This window comes from Acomys minous, assembly GCF_964271855.1.
Source record: "Acomys minous genome assembly, chromosome: 13".
NCBI classification, from domain to species: domain Eukaryota; kingdom Metazoa; phylum Chordata; class Mammalia; order Rodentia; family Muridae; genus Acomys; species Acomys minous.
This window is the reverse complement of record NC_140495.1, coordinates 9,386,070-9,400,357: the sequence shown is the minus strand read 5'-3', so window position 1 is coordinate 9,400,357 and position 14,288 is coordinate 9,386,070.

The window sequence follows — 14,288 nt, the reverse complement described above, 5'->3', positions numbered from 1 at the left end:
TCTGACGTGCAAGGGCAGATGTGAGACTGTCTTAGTTACTGTTCCATTGCGGGGGAGACACCATGACCAAGGTGACTTTCATGTTTAAAAATGATTTAAAACTGGGGGCTTGCTTACAGCTTCAGAGATTAAGACCACAATCGTCATGGTGGCATACATGGAACAGTAGCTGAGATCTGCTGGCTTACAAAGGGAGAGGTGACATTGTGCTGGCTTGGGCTTGAAACTCCACAGCCCACCTCCAGGCCCAGTGTGGTGGTTCACACCTTTAATCCCAGCACTTTGGAGGCAGAGGCAGGAGGATTGATTGTGAGTTTGGGGCCAGCCTGGTCTACAAAGTGAGTCCAGGACAGCCAAGGCTACACAAGAAACCCTGTCTCAAAAAAAAGCCTCCCCCTCCCAAAAGAAACCAAAGCCCACCTCCAGTGACAGTCCTCCTCCAACAAGGCCACACCTCCTAATCCCTCTCAAGTAGTGCCACTCCCTAATGACCAAGCATTCAAATATATGAGCCTATGGGGGCCATTCTTAGTTAAACCACCCCAGAGGCCAAGGTCAAGTTTGAGGTGCAACTCCAGACAGAAAAGAACAAGTGACTCTTTTAGCTGGCTTGTTTATTTCTATCATTAAAAAGAAGGAAAAACGAGACGTGATGAGGAGGGAGGAAAATGCTGAGAGATATTAAACATGTGTCTGGTGGCCCAGAACTCCCCATTACATATGTGCCTCAGAGAAACATTCCTAGACCCGTGAGCACATATGAGGAAGAACATTGACTATAGCATCCTACGTTAAAGAGAGCTTGGGAACAACCTAGGTGCCGATGCCTGATGCTAGGGGACTAGAAAAGTACATTGTTAAACACAGACCATGGAGTCCTGCAGCCGCCAGAAGCAGTGGATTAAAGGTATATAGTAATCTGGACAGATCATGTTATTTATTGGGTCACATGACCAGAGCCCATAGCAACTTCAAGAAACCAAAGTGCTTCCCCTGCAGCTAGTGTCGGGTGCCAGTTGCATGCATCTTGTCTACATTCATACATTAAACAGTTCTCTAGCTTTTGTAAGGTGAGTTTATATTCAAGGAACCCTTGTATTACAGTGAGCACTGATGGGGAGAGGCATGGAATGGGGAGAGAAAAAGAGGAGGTTGACCCAATAGAACAGAATAATAATCTAGCTGGGTGGTGGTGATGCACACCTGCAATCCCAGCACTCAGGAGTTTGAGCCAGCCTGGGGTTGTAGAGAGAACATGTCTCAAAAGAAAACCAAGAGGGACTAGGGAAATGATTCAGTACCCACATAAAAAGTGGGGTGAGGCTGTACATACCCAAACCCCAGTATTGGAGGGGAAGGGAAGACCCAAGCATCCCTGGGGCTTGCTGTCTGGGATGCTAGCCCCAGTTCAGAGAATGTTCAGTGAGACGGGATTCTGTCTCAGGAGGATAAGGTGGAGAGCCACAGAGCAGGATACGGCATGTCTCCCGCTAGCCTCTATACCTCCACCTCTAGGCATGGGTGCTGTTTTATTCCATTCATTGGAACTGTCCAGAATATGCAAATCCATAGTCGCAAAGTCTCTGATTGACTGGAAGCAGTGTGTGTGTGTGTGTGTGTGTGTGTGTGTGTGTGTGTATGCCCACACACATTTCTGCAGAGTAACTAGTACCCTGGGTTTGCCTAGACCAGTGAATTAGCCGTGGGGACTGTGGAACTTTGAGGCCAAACAGGTGAGTGGGTTGACTCGTCCACATCTGTGGATGAATGTGGCATGTCAGATTCTTGCCAGGGTCTCTTCTGACTGACAGATTCATTGAGGGCTGTGGAAAAGACAAACAACGGTGCACACTCAAAACCAAGAACAAGAAAAGCCTGTTTTCTTTTCCTGCCTGGTAACTGATACTCCCTGGGCAAGCAGGCTGCCCACACCTGCTGGCCATTCCCAGGGTGTCACAGCCAGCAAGCAGCGGGTGACCCTGTCTGGGAGAGGGAAGATGGGTACAAGTTGTTTAAAGCAAAAGTCCTGCTCACTCCCAAACCCTAAGCCACTGGCTTTGGAGAGCTCCTGTGTGAGCACTTCCAAAACAAACAGAAACCTGCTCGGTGACCCAGATGTGTGGGCAGGTGTGAGAGCTGCGGCTGCCCCTCTCCCCTGGCCTTCCAGTGTGTGCCAGCCCCTCCGCCTGAGAAAAAGGAGCCACTCCAGGGGAAGCTTCAGATCTGCTGGGTAGGTCATGGTGGGTTCCAGGCTGAGGGAAGAAAAGGATGGAGAAGGACTGAACAGACAGAACCAAGCTGATTTGCAGGCCGCCATTCTGCCCTGTTTACACCCTGGCTTCCTAATTCTAGGCTCAGGGTTTTTGTTTTGTTTTGTTCTTAAGACATGGTCTCCTGTAGCCCAGGCTGTGTTCAAACTTGCTCTGACCTTAAACTCCTGCTCTTCCTGTTTCCACATCCTGAGAGCTGGAGTTGTTGTTATTATTATTGAAATAGGATCTTTTGGGCTGGAGAGATAGCCCAGCAATTAAGAGCACTGACTGCTCTTCCAGAGGTCATGAGTTCAATTCCCAGCAACCACATGGTAGCCATCTATAAGGAGATCTGCTGTTTGCAGGTGTACACGTAGGCAGAGTGCTGTGTACATAATAATAAATACATCTTAAAAATAATAAATAAATCTTTAAAAAAAAGAAATAGGATCTTTCTATATATCTATCCCTACCTGTCCTAGAACTTGCTATTAAGACCAGGCTGGCCTTGAACTCACAGAGATCCACCTGCCTCTGACTCTTAAGTGCTGGGATTAAAGGGGTGTGTGTGTGTGTGTGTGTGTGTGTATGAAAAAGGGGGGCCAGAGAGATGTCCCAGCAATCAATAGCCTGGCTGTTCTTCCAGAAGACCCAGGTTCAAATCCTAGCACCTATGTAGCAACTCACTACAGTCTGTAATTTCAGTCCTACAGAATCCAGTGCCCTCTTTTGGCCTCCATGGGCATTGCATTCATATGATGCAAAGATACATTCATATACATAAGACAAACTAAACCGATTAGTAAAATCTCAATTAATAAAATAAAGAGAAGAAACTGGGCATGGTCTTTAATCCTTGCATTCAGGAGGATGAGGCAGGTGGGTCTCTGTGAGTTCGAGGTCAGCCTTATCTATATGGGACTTCTAGGACTGAGGGGACTGTGTAGAGACCCTGTCTCAGATAGATAGATAGATAGATGATAGATAGATAGATAGATAGATAGATAGATAGATAGATGATAGATAGATGATAGATAGATAGATAGATACATAGATAGATACATAGATAGATGATAGATAGATGATAGATAGATGATAGATAGATGATAGATAGATGATAGCTAGCTAGATAAGTGAAGAAGCCTGGCGTGGTAGCATATACTTTCAGTCCCAGCACTTAGGAGGTGGGGGCAGGCAGATTCCTGAGTTCATGGTTAGTCTGGTCTATAGAGCATGTTCCAGGACAGCCAGGGCTATACAGAGAAATCCTTTATCAAAACAAAACAAAACATTAAACAAACGAACAAATAGAAGAAAAGAAAGTGACTGTAGCATACAGAGTCCACTGATGAGTAGGACCTGCTGGTAACTTTTACCCGCCAGGGGCCTGTGTAACATCTTCTGGCACTGTGAAAGCTCACCAGTGGGCAGGGAGCCATCTCTAAGGCAGATGTGCCTTGATTTCTCTATGCCTTGCAGGCAAAGCATATGGTATCGTCTTACAACTTGCTTCTGGTAGGCGACCAAGAACAATGGCAGTAGCCTGTGTTATTTAGGGGAGTCCTCTGGAACCTCACTGACCAACAACTCATAGGGAGGTATCACACACTTGGCACTGAGATTTTTGTCTAATAACCCATGGCTCCTGGGAACAGTACTATACTACTATCCACCCATGTGGAGTTCCTCTCTTTAACACCTCTAAAAGAGTGTATGTAGTTTGTTTGTTTCCTTGAGTCAGGGTCTCTCTGTGTAGTCCTGGCTAGCCTCGAACACACAGGGATCTGTCCCCTCTGGTGTTTTCATTTTTGTTTGAGGAAAAGTAGACATTTTCCACAGTGCTGTGTGGCATTTATGTTCTACCAGCAATGTACAGCTGTTTGTTTTGTTTTGTCTGTTTATTTTTCGAAACAGGGTTTCTCTGTGTAGTCTTGGCTGGCCTCAAACTCACAGGGATCTGCCTGCCTCTGCCTCTTAGAGTGCTGGGATTACAGGTGTGCACCACCATGCCCTCTTTGTACAACAGTTAAAAAAAAAATAATTTATTTTATTTTCATTAGTATTTTGCCTGCATGTATATCTGTGACAGAGTGTCAAATCCTCTGGAACTGGAATTACAGACAGCCAGGAGGAGCAGCCAGTGCTTTTAACTGCTGAGCCATCTCTCCAGGCCCTGTACAGAAGTTTGTTTGTTTGCTTGGTTTGGTTTTTCGAGACAGAGTTTCTCTGTGTAACAGCTCTAGCTGTCCTGGAATTCTCTCTCTGTGGACCAGGCTGGCTTCCAACTCACAGCGATCCGCCTGCCTCTGCTTCCCAAGTGCTGGGATTACAGGTGTGCGCCACCACCTCCTGGCTAGAAGTTTTAACTTCTTCATATCACCAACATTTGTTATTATCGTTTAAATATTTGTTTTCATTAATTTTATTTTGAGCTGTATGCGTATGTGTGTGTAGGTGCATGCATGCCCTAGCACACATGTGAAGGGCCAAAGGACAATTTGTGGGAGTCCGATTTCTCCTTCTATTCTGTAGTTTCTGGGGATTGAAGTCAGATTATTAAACTTGGCAGCAAGTACCTTTGCTCACTGAGCCATTTCATTGGCTCCATCTTGAATGTTTGAAACAGGTTCTCACACTGCCACTCTGGTCTGGGACTCACTATGTAGCCCAGGATGGCCTCAAACTTATGCCTTGCCTTGTGCCTCGGCCTCACTAGTGCTATGATTACAAACATGAGCCAGCTTGCCCATTCATACGGGTTTTAGAGAAAAAAGACAAACCAGTTCTGATGGGTGTGATGTGGTATGTTATTGTAGGTTTTTGTTTGTTTGTTTGTTTCTGCTTTTCCTTTTGTGGTTGTGGGAGTTTTGTTTTGTTTTGTTTTTTTGAGACAGGGTTTCTCTGTGTAGCTTTGGCTATCTTGTAACTCACTCTGTAGACCAGGCTGGCCTCGAACTCAGAGATCTGTCTTCCTCTGCCTCTGCCTCTGGAGCGCGGAACTAAAGGCATGTGCCACCATCACCTGGCCCTTATTATAGTTTTGGTTCATGTTTCTCTAATGATTCCTTGTGTGTGCATGTTCTCATGTGTTTACTGGTCGTTCATACAACTTTAGAGAATCATGGTTCAAGTCTGCGGTCATTTATAACTTGGGCTGTTTTGGTTTTGGTTGTTATCAGATTGTAGGAGCTCTTTATACATACTGGGTATAATCTTATAACTGTTACATGTTTTGAAAATATTTTTTACTAGTGTGGTATCATATATTTAATTCCAGGACTAAAAAGCCTGAGGCAGGAGAATTGCTATGAGTTTGAGGCCAGCCTGGGGTACATAGGTTCTAGGCCAGCCTGATCAATTGAGTGAGATCTTGTCTTTAAAACTGAAAAACAGGCTGAGTGTGGTGGCGTACACCTTTAATCTCAGCACTCTGGGAGGCAGAGGCAGGCAGATCTGTGTGAATTTGAGGCCAGCCTGGTCTACAAAGCAAGTCTAGGACAGCCAAGGCTACACAGAGAAATCCTGTCTCGAAAACCCAAAAAACAAACAAATAAGCAAACTGAAAAACAGAGTGATGGAAACAGAGGGGCTGGAGAGATGGCTCAGAGGGTAAGAGCATTAGCTGCTCTTCCAGAGGTCCTGAGTTCAATTCCCAGCAACCATGTGGTGGCTCATAACCATCTGTAACTCCAGTCTCAGGGGATCCAGTGCCCTCTTCTGGCCTACACATGGTACACAGACATACATGAGACAAAACACCCATGCACATAAAAAAGTAAATGAATTAAAAATACCTATGAAGCCAAGCAGAACAAAAGACAACACATACAAAAGAAATCAGCCAGGCGTGGTGGCGCACACCTTTAATCCCAGCGCTTGAGAGGCAGAGGCAGGCGGATCGCTGTGAGTTCGAGGCCAGCCTGGTCTACAGAGAAAGTCCAGGACAGCCAAGGCTACAGAGAAACCCTGTCTCAAAACAAAACAAAACAAATAGCAAACAAACAAAAAAAGAAATCAACATTATGTCTACATAGCAGTCTTAAGCTATACCATCTTCTGCCTCTTCTGAGTTCTACACACGAGGAAAACATGACACTCTGGGCCTCTTTTCTAGCAGAGGCAGGCAATCTCTGAGTCCAAGGCCAGCCTGGTCTACAAAGAGAGTTCGAGGACAGCCAGGGCTGTTACACAGAGAAACCCTTCAAGCTGGGCGGTGGTGGTGCATGCCTTTAATCCCAGCACTTGGGAGGCAGAAGCAGGAGGATCTCTGAGTCTACAAAGTGAATCCAGGATAGCAAAGGCTACACAGAGATACCCTGTCTCCAAAAAAACCAAAAACAAACTTTACCCTTTATGGGGCTGGAGAGATGGCTCAGGAGATAAGAGCAGTTGTTGCTCTTGCTGAGCACCGGGGTTCAGTTCCCAGCACCCCCATGGTGTTTTGCAATTCTTTATAACTTCGGTGCCAGGGAATCAACACCTCTCCTGACCCCCTTCAGCGTTAGGCACACGCACAGTGCACACATGTGCTTGCAGGCAAAATGCTTATAAGCATAAAGTAAAACAAATGGATCTAAGAACAAAGTTGAAAAATATACTTTGCCAGTGTGGTGGCCCACATCCTTGACTGCAGCACTCATGAGGCAGCGGGAGGTGGCTCACTGGGAGTTTGAGGCCAGCCTGGTCTATAGGGTAAGTTTCAGGAGAATGCCATTATAAACATCTCTCTCTCTCTCTCTCTCTCTCTCTCTCTCTCTCTCTCTCTTACACACACACACACACACACACACACACACACACACACACACACACTCTTTAAGCTGGATGTGGTATTTCATCCTGTAATTCCAGCATCCTTGCATATATAGAGGTTTCAAGGCCAGCCTGCACTACAGGGAACTCTGGTTTTGTTGTTGTTTTTAAAAGAAGGAGCAAGAAGAATAAGAAAGGGGTGTTGAGTTGAGATGGTATAGCAGATGGGAGAGAGGGGAGAGAGACAGATAGACAGGCTGATACAGAAACCTAGCTAGGACGGTCAAATGAGCTAAAGGCGAAGGAGGCCGCCCGCCCGCCCGCACATACGCAAAGTCTGTTGTCTAAGAAAGTGCTATGGTAGGAACTGTCGCAGGAGTCTCATTCTCTTTGGCAGGTGTGTTTGCTGTGCTTGAAGAACACCACGTCTACATCCAGTCAGCCGAGTCCACTCAGGAACACACAGAGTTTGTAGAAAACATCAGATTCTCCCAGAAGCTGAGTTCAGTTGTTCTAAAAGAAAACAAACTTACTGTAGAAGGAAGGCTTCTTCTTCTTCTTCTTCTTCTTTTTAATTTTAAAAATTTATTCATTTATTATGTATACAGTGTTCGGCTTCTGTGGAAACATAGCAGACTGCGGTGTGTGGATTCCTACCTCCGGGAGGCAGTGACATCAGGCCAGGGAACTGAATTATTCATTAGAGGTTTACTTTGGAAGAATGGACTGGTTTAAAACCATTAAAAGGGAGGACAGAGGAGCAGGCAAGGACCCGTGACAGAGGCTGACAGGCTGTTATTTGTACGAGGCATGAGCAAGCACACATGGGTCAGACCTGCAATGTGACCAGAAAGCAGAGGACCAACAAATTAAGCAAAAACATTTATTAGGTTGGCTTTGAGACAGGATCTCCTGTGGCTCCTCCCTCTCAATGGCTGAGATGTTTATGTTGTCTTGGGGGTGGAAGCCAGGGGTTGGTGCATACTAGGTACACCCCAGCCTCAGCCCCAGCAGGAGTCTTAGACAGAAATTAAAGCAGGGGCTGTGTCGATGGTTGGTGGGGTAAAGTGCTTTCTGGGCAAGCCCTTCCCTGAGCCCAGAGCCCCACCAACCTCTAGAAAGCTGGGTGTGGTAGTTGCGCCTTCATCCCTAGCACTGAGAGGCAGGTGCCCATTGGTCAGCCAGTCTAGCTGATTACTTCAATGAGAAGTCCGGGTCTCAAAAAAAAAATAAAGCCAGGGAGATGGCTTAACAGGTACAAGCAGTTGCCACACAAACCTGACAGTTTGAGTTTAAACCCTAGAGCGCACCACAGAGGAGAGGACCAGCTCCTAAACGGTGTCCTCTGATCACATGCAAACACATCATATATAGTGCAACAATAATAACAATAATAAGTGAAATGAGAAATAGGTACAGAGAAGTACCTTTGCCCTCTCACGCACACGGACAGGCATACATATGCAGGGACACAGGTATATGGCTGAGCCGTGATGTCTACCAATGAGAAAGGCTGGCTGGCTGCCACAGGTCAGAGCTTGTCACCCTGGGGAGAGCTGTGAGCTTCCAGACAACCAGGGGTCTTTGCTCTCACAAGGAGTCACCTAGCTTGGATTGCACGGGTTTGAGAACCCGTGTTAGGTAACGGGGCCAGGCCCCAGATTCAGGACTTAGCAGGTGCCAGAACATGAGGGAATTAATACTGTTGTCTGGAAAATAAAGCTGCTCCTTAGCCCCATAAGAGATCAGTAAAAAAACAAAAAACAAAAAACAAAACAAAACAAAAAGAGATCAGTCAAGTGAGCGGGCCAGTCAGCAGGCACTGCTGGCAGCAACCTGAGAGGTTATCGGACACCTCCGAGCACCCTCTCTCCTGTGGATTTCAGTGACCTCTGGGCCTTTGATTCTTGGCTGTCACTGGTTCCTGAAGTCAGAGAGACAGAGCTCCAGTGGTGCCTTAGGATACCAAAGCCAGAGAGTGTGGCCTTAGCCAGTCACGGTGGCATGCAGAAAAACAAATATGCTCCCCTCCAATTTATTTTATTAATTTATTTCTTGTTTTTTTTAATTTTTAAATGATTTTACGTGTATGACTGTTTTGTCTGAATGTGTGTCTGTGTACTACTCGCATGTAGTGTGCACAGAAGCCAGGAGAAGGCCTTGAAGTCCCTGGAATTGGAGTTAGGACAGTTGTGAACCATCGTGTGGGTTCTGGAACGAAGCTCAGGTCCTCTGGAAGAGCAGCCAGGGCTTTAACCAGTGAGCCATCTCTCCCTGCATGTGCGTATTTTATAATTCAACTCAATATTTTTGAGGCAAGGTCTCATTAAGTAGCCTTGGCTGGCTCAGATCACACTATATAGGCCAGGCTAGCCACAACTCCCAGGAATCCACTTGCTTCTGCCTCCTGAGTGCTGGGATGAAAGGTGTATGGCCATCATGGTGTATTTTTAAATGTATTAAATCACTTTTATTTTATTTTATATGCACGTGCACTTGTGAGTGAGTATATCAAAGTTGGTATACTCCTATTCAGAGATCAGTACAAAGCTAGGTTTCTCTGTGTGCCTGTTTTTTGTTTTTGTTTTTGTTTTTGTCTTTTGAGGGTTGTTTTTATTTATTTATTTATTTATCTTGGTTTTTTGAGCCAGGGTTTCTCTGTGTAGCCTTCGATGTCCTGGACTTGTTATGTAGACCAGGTTGGCCTAGAACTAATAGACATCCACCTGCCTCTGCCTTCCCCCAGTGCTGGGATTAAAGGCGTTCGCCACCACGCCTGGCTTTGTTTTTAGATTTTAAGCTTTCTCTTATGTATCTGCTGTCTGCTGAGCACATCCCCACTCTCGTTTCCCTGCTCTTCCTTGCCTTACCTTTCTTCCCTCATTAGTTCCACACTGTCCTCTTAGGCCAAGGGTTCTCAACCTATGGGCCGCAACCCCCTTCACAGGGGTCCCCTAAACTCATCAGGAAACATAGATATATACATTATGATTCATAACAGTAGCAAAATCGCAGCTATAATGTAGTAACAAAAATGACTTTATGGTTGGGGTCACCACAATATGAGCAAGGGATAGCCACTAAAGGTCAAAGGACACACATACACACACACACACACACACACACACACACACACACACACACGTAGACAGTTCATAGGGGTGGGGAGAATCTTCAGACGGGGTGCAGAGATGGCCCAGTGGTTCAGAGCACTGGCTGCTCTCCTAGAGGGTCCAGGTTCAATTCCCAGCAGCTCACAGCCATCTGTAACTTCAGTTACAGGGATCTGAAGCCCTTTTCTTGACTCCAAGGGTACCAGGCATGTATGTAGCTCACAGACATATATACAGACAAAACATCCATACATGTAAATGATAAAATAAGTTGGGGGCGGTGTTTAGAGAGTTGGTGTTACATAATGCTATCGTCCAAGCTGAACCAACTGACATCTTGAGTTCAGCTATGCCTGCTTGAAAAACATCATCATAGCCGGGCGGTGGTGGCGCATGCCTTTAATCCCAGCACTCGGGAGGCAGAGGCAGGAGGATCTCTGTAAGTTCGCAGTCTACAAAGTGAGTCCAGGATACACAGAGAAACCCTGTCTCAAAAAAACCAAAAACCAACAAAACAAAACAAAACATCATCACAGCTGGGTTTCCCTCATGTAAAGAAGCAACATGGGATGGCACTTGAGTATTCAGACGTCCTCCCAACCCTGCTGCCCATGGCCTCGGGATCTCAGGGAGGGCTAAAGTAGCTAGGCTGCGGAGAGTTAGGGGAAGGGGGAAGGGGCTCCGCCTGCACAGCTGAGGGGCAGCCATCACCCACTCTGGGCGCAGACCTAGTTAGGCTGCTCGTCCTCATCCTGGCATCCAGCCATCACCCACTGTTCTGAAAGTAAGCCAAGAAAAGGAAGGCTTTGCTCTGTGTCACACACATACCCCAGCCCTAGAGGAAATTCTGGCAACACATGGGGAGGGAGGGGAATAGGTTGGCAGCAGAGCCTGTGGCTGCAGTCCTTTCCTTAGTGGAGGTAAGAGCAATCTGGGGTTTATTTAAAGAAACAAGCTGGGGTGTCTACCTAAGATGTTTGCACTTCTTGTGTGTGATCTAGTGGCAGGAGCAAGGAAGGTACCCTGGGTAAACACTGCTGAATGTAGTAGCCATGACCCATAAAACACATTTGTGAGCTGGAAGTACTGGAAATGAACAAAAAAATGGCCACCTTTGTCAACAGAACTCCCAGCCCCCATTTGCCTACAGAGGTCAGGGTGGGGAGGTAAAAAGTGACCATCATGCCCTGGTTCCTTATTAAAGGACATGTGGGCTCTTCTCCAAGAGCCATTTCATCAGGTGCTCATTTTACTCTGTGTCTGAGATAGACTCACAGCACCGTCTGGCCCTGAACCTGTTGTATACCTGTGGGTAAACTTTTACACATATGTTCTCTTCATGTTTATGGAGGTCAGAGCACAACTCTGAGGACTAGGTGGGTTCTGGGAATTCACTCAGGCCAACGCGTGCCCTTACCCACTGAACAACCTTTCACCTTGACCTTGACTTTCTGTCCCTCTAGATGGGATTCCAGGTGAACCACCTTGCCTGGTTTATGCGGTTCTGGTGATTAAACCCATGGCGCTATGCTTGCCAAGAACACACTCTATCAAATGAGCTACATCCTTAGCTCTTGCTTTAGTTTTTGAGACAGTATCTGGCTCTATAGCCTAGGTTGCCCTCAAATCTGCATTGCTCCTCCTGCCTCAGTTTCCCAAATGCTAAGATTACAGGATCACACCACACCCTGCCTGGATAGTTAGTTTTGACAAACAAATTCCAGGCCTAGTGACTAACACACCAACATAAACATTCTTTTTGTTTTTATTTTTTGAGACGGGTTTCCTCTCAGGTAGCCTTGGCTGTCCTGCAACTCCCTTTGTAGACCAGGCTGCCATCAAACTCACAGAGATCTGCCTGCCTTTGCCTCCCTGAGTGCTGGGACTAAAGGCATGTGCCACCGCTGTCCAGCATGACACTTAGTTATAATTGTCAACTTAGCACAATCTAGAATCACTGAAGAAGGGAGTCTCAGTGAGGAGTTGTTCAGGTTGGCCTGTGGGCATGTCTGTAGATTATTTTAGTTGTGTTAGTTGAAGCGGGAAGACTTGCCCATTCCCTAGGGAGGAGATCTTGACCTGTGCTAAGAGAAGAGAAGAAGAGCTGAGCGCATGCATTGACTCACTGCTCTCTGCTCTTTTTCTGTTTTTCTTTTTGATTTTTTGAGGCAGGGTTTCTCTGGGTAACAGCCATGGCTGTCCTGGAACTTGTGCCACAGACCAGGCTGGCCTCGAACTCAGAGATCCACCTGCCTCTGCCTCCCAAGTGCTGGGATTAAAGGTGTGTCTTTGTAGACCAGGCTAGCTTCAAACTCAGCAATTTGCCTGCCTCTGCCTCCCAAACTCTGGGATTAAAGGAGGGGTGCCACCATGCCCAGCGAGGTTCTGTAAAGTCCTATGTAAAGGCATAGACTATGGAAAGACAAGGGACTGGGGCCATGACAGACACCTGCTGTTTCACCATCACCCTGCCTCTTTCTGGGCTGGAGTGGCGTGCCTTTGGATGTCATCTCTGGGTAGATACAAAGGACACTGCGAGGGGAAAGCAGAGCCTCTGCTCAGAGAGATCCACTCCATCTGGGAGGTCAGGGACAAGTGCGAACAAAATAAAGAGAACAGCAGTAGAAGAGACTCCCCCCACCAGCTGGAGGAGAGGGTCAGATGTGGTGGGTGGTTCTAGGAAGGAGGTGGCTTGTGGAGGTAGAGTGTGACCTTGTCAGGAAAGTCAACAGAAACTAGGAGTGGGATTTTAGTCCTCATCTCCCCTCACTCACGCATTCCTTGCCTTCCAGACTCTGCTCTTCCTAGCCTTGCCACACTTCGTTCCCTTTCCTTGCAGCATTTCTTTCTCCCCTGCTCAGCTGTCTCTCCGAATTAGCTACTTTTCTTGTTGACACCACAAAAAGCAACTTTCAGGAGAAAGATTTTATTTCAGCTTACAGTCTAAGGGGATGCTAGAAATCCCTTGCAGATATGTTCAAAATTGTTGTTGTTGTTGTTGTTATTATTATTATTATTATATTTTCTTGAGACAGGGTTTCTCTGTGTAGCCTTGGCTGTCCTAGACTCACTTTGTAGACCAGGCTGGCCTCGAACTCACAGTGATCTGCCGGCCTCTGCCTCCCGAGTGCTGGGATTAAAGATGTGCGCCACCATGCCCAGCCCTCAAAATTGTTTTTTAAATGTTTATTTAATCACACACATGTGTGTGTATATATATATATGGAGTCGGGGAGACTGTGCACATGGGTGCAGGTGCTCTTAGAGTCCAGTAGAGGGCGCTGGATCCATTTGAGTTGTAGTTACACATAGTTGAGAACTGCCTGACTGGTGCTAGAAACTAAGCTCTAAGGGTAGCAGGTGTTCAACTGCTGCTCTCTTCAAAGGTTTGTCTTCACATGAGTCTAGATCATACAGAGTTGGTTACTATAAATCATCATATTTTTATGCTGCTGTGCAGTTCAGGGGGTCACTTCTTCATCTTTGAATCTGGTGAAGTAATGGTCCCCCCCCCCTCTCTAATTTTTAGAAATGCAACACAATGCAGATTTTTGTTTTGTTTTGTTTTTGTTTTTTGAGACAAGGTTTCTTTGTATAGCCTTGGCTGTCCTGGACTCACTTTGTAGACCAGGCTGGCCTCAAACTCACAGTGATCCCCCTGCTTCTACCTCCGAGTACTGGGACTAACGGGGTGCACACCACGCCCGGCTCCCAATTCAGATTTTTAAGAGAAGGCTGACCTATGGAAAACTATTAACTAAATGGAATATATAAAAGGGAGAGGAAGAAGTAGGGATGAAGGAAGGAAAATAGGGGGTTATGGAGGTGCTCAGTGGATCAAAGTGTTTGCTATACAAGCCCCGACAACCAGAGTTCAATCCCCAGCTCATGAGCGAAGGAGAGTTCCTTCTATAAGTTGGCCTTTGAGTTCCACATTCATTGTGTCACATGTGTGCCCATACCACACACACACATCATATAAACCACACACACACACACACACACACACACACACACACACACACACACTCACACTGAAAAGGAGGAAGAAGAAAATAGACACTCTCATGTACACACACATACATGAAGGCAAAACACCTATACACATAAAATACAATAATAAAATAACTTATAAACACAAAAAAGGAAAAGAAAAATAGGCTGCAGGGTA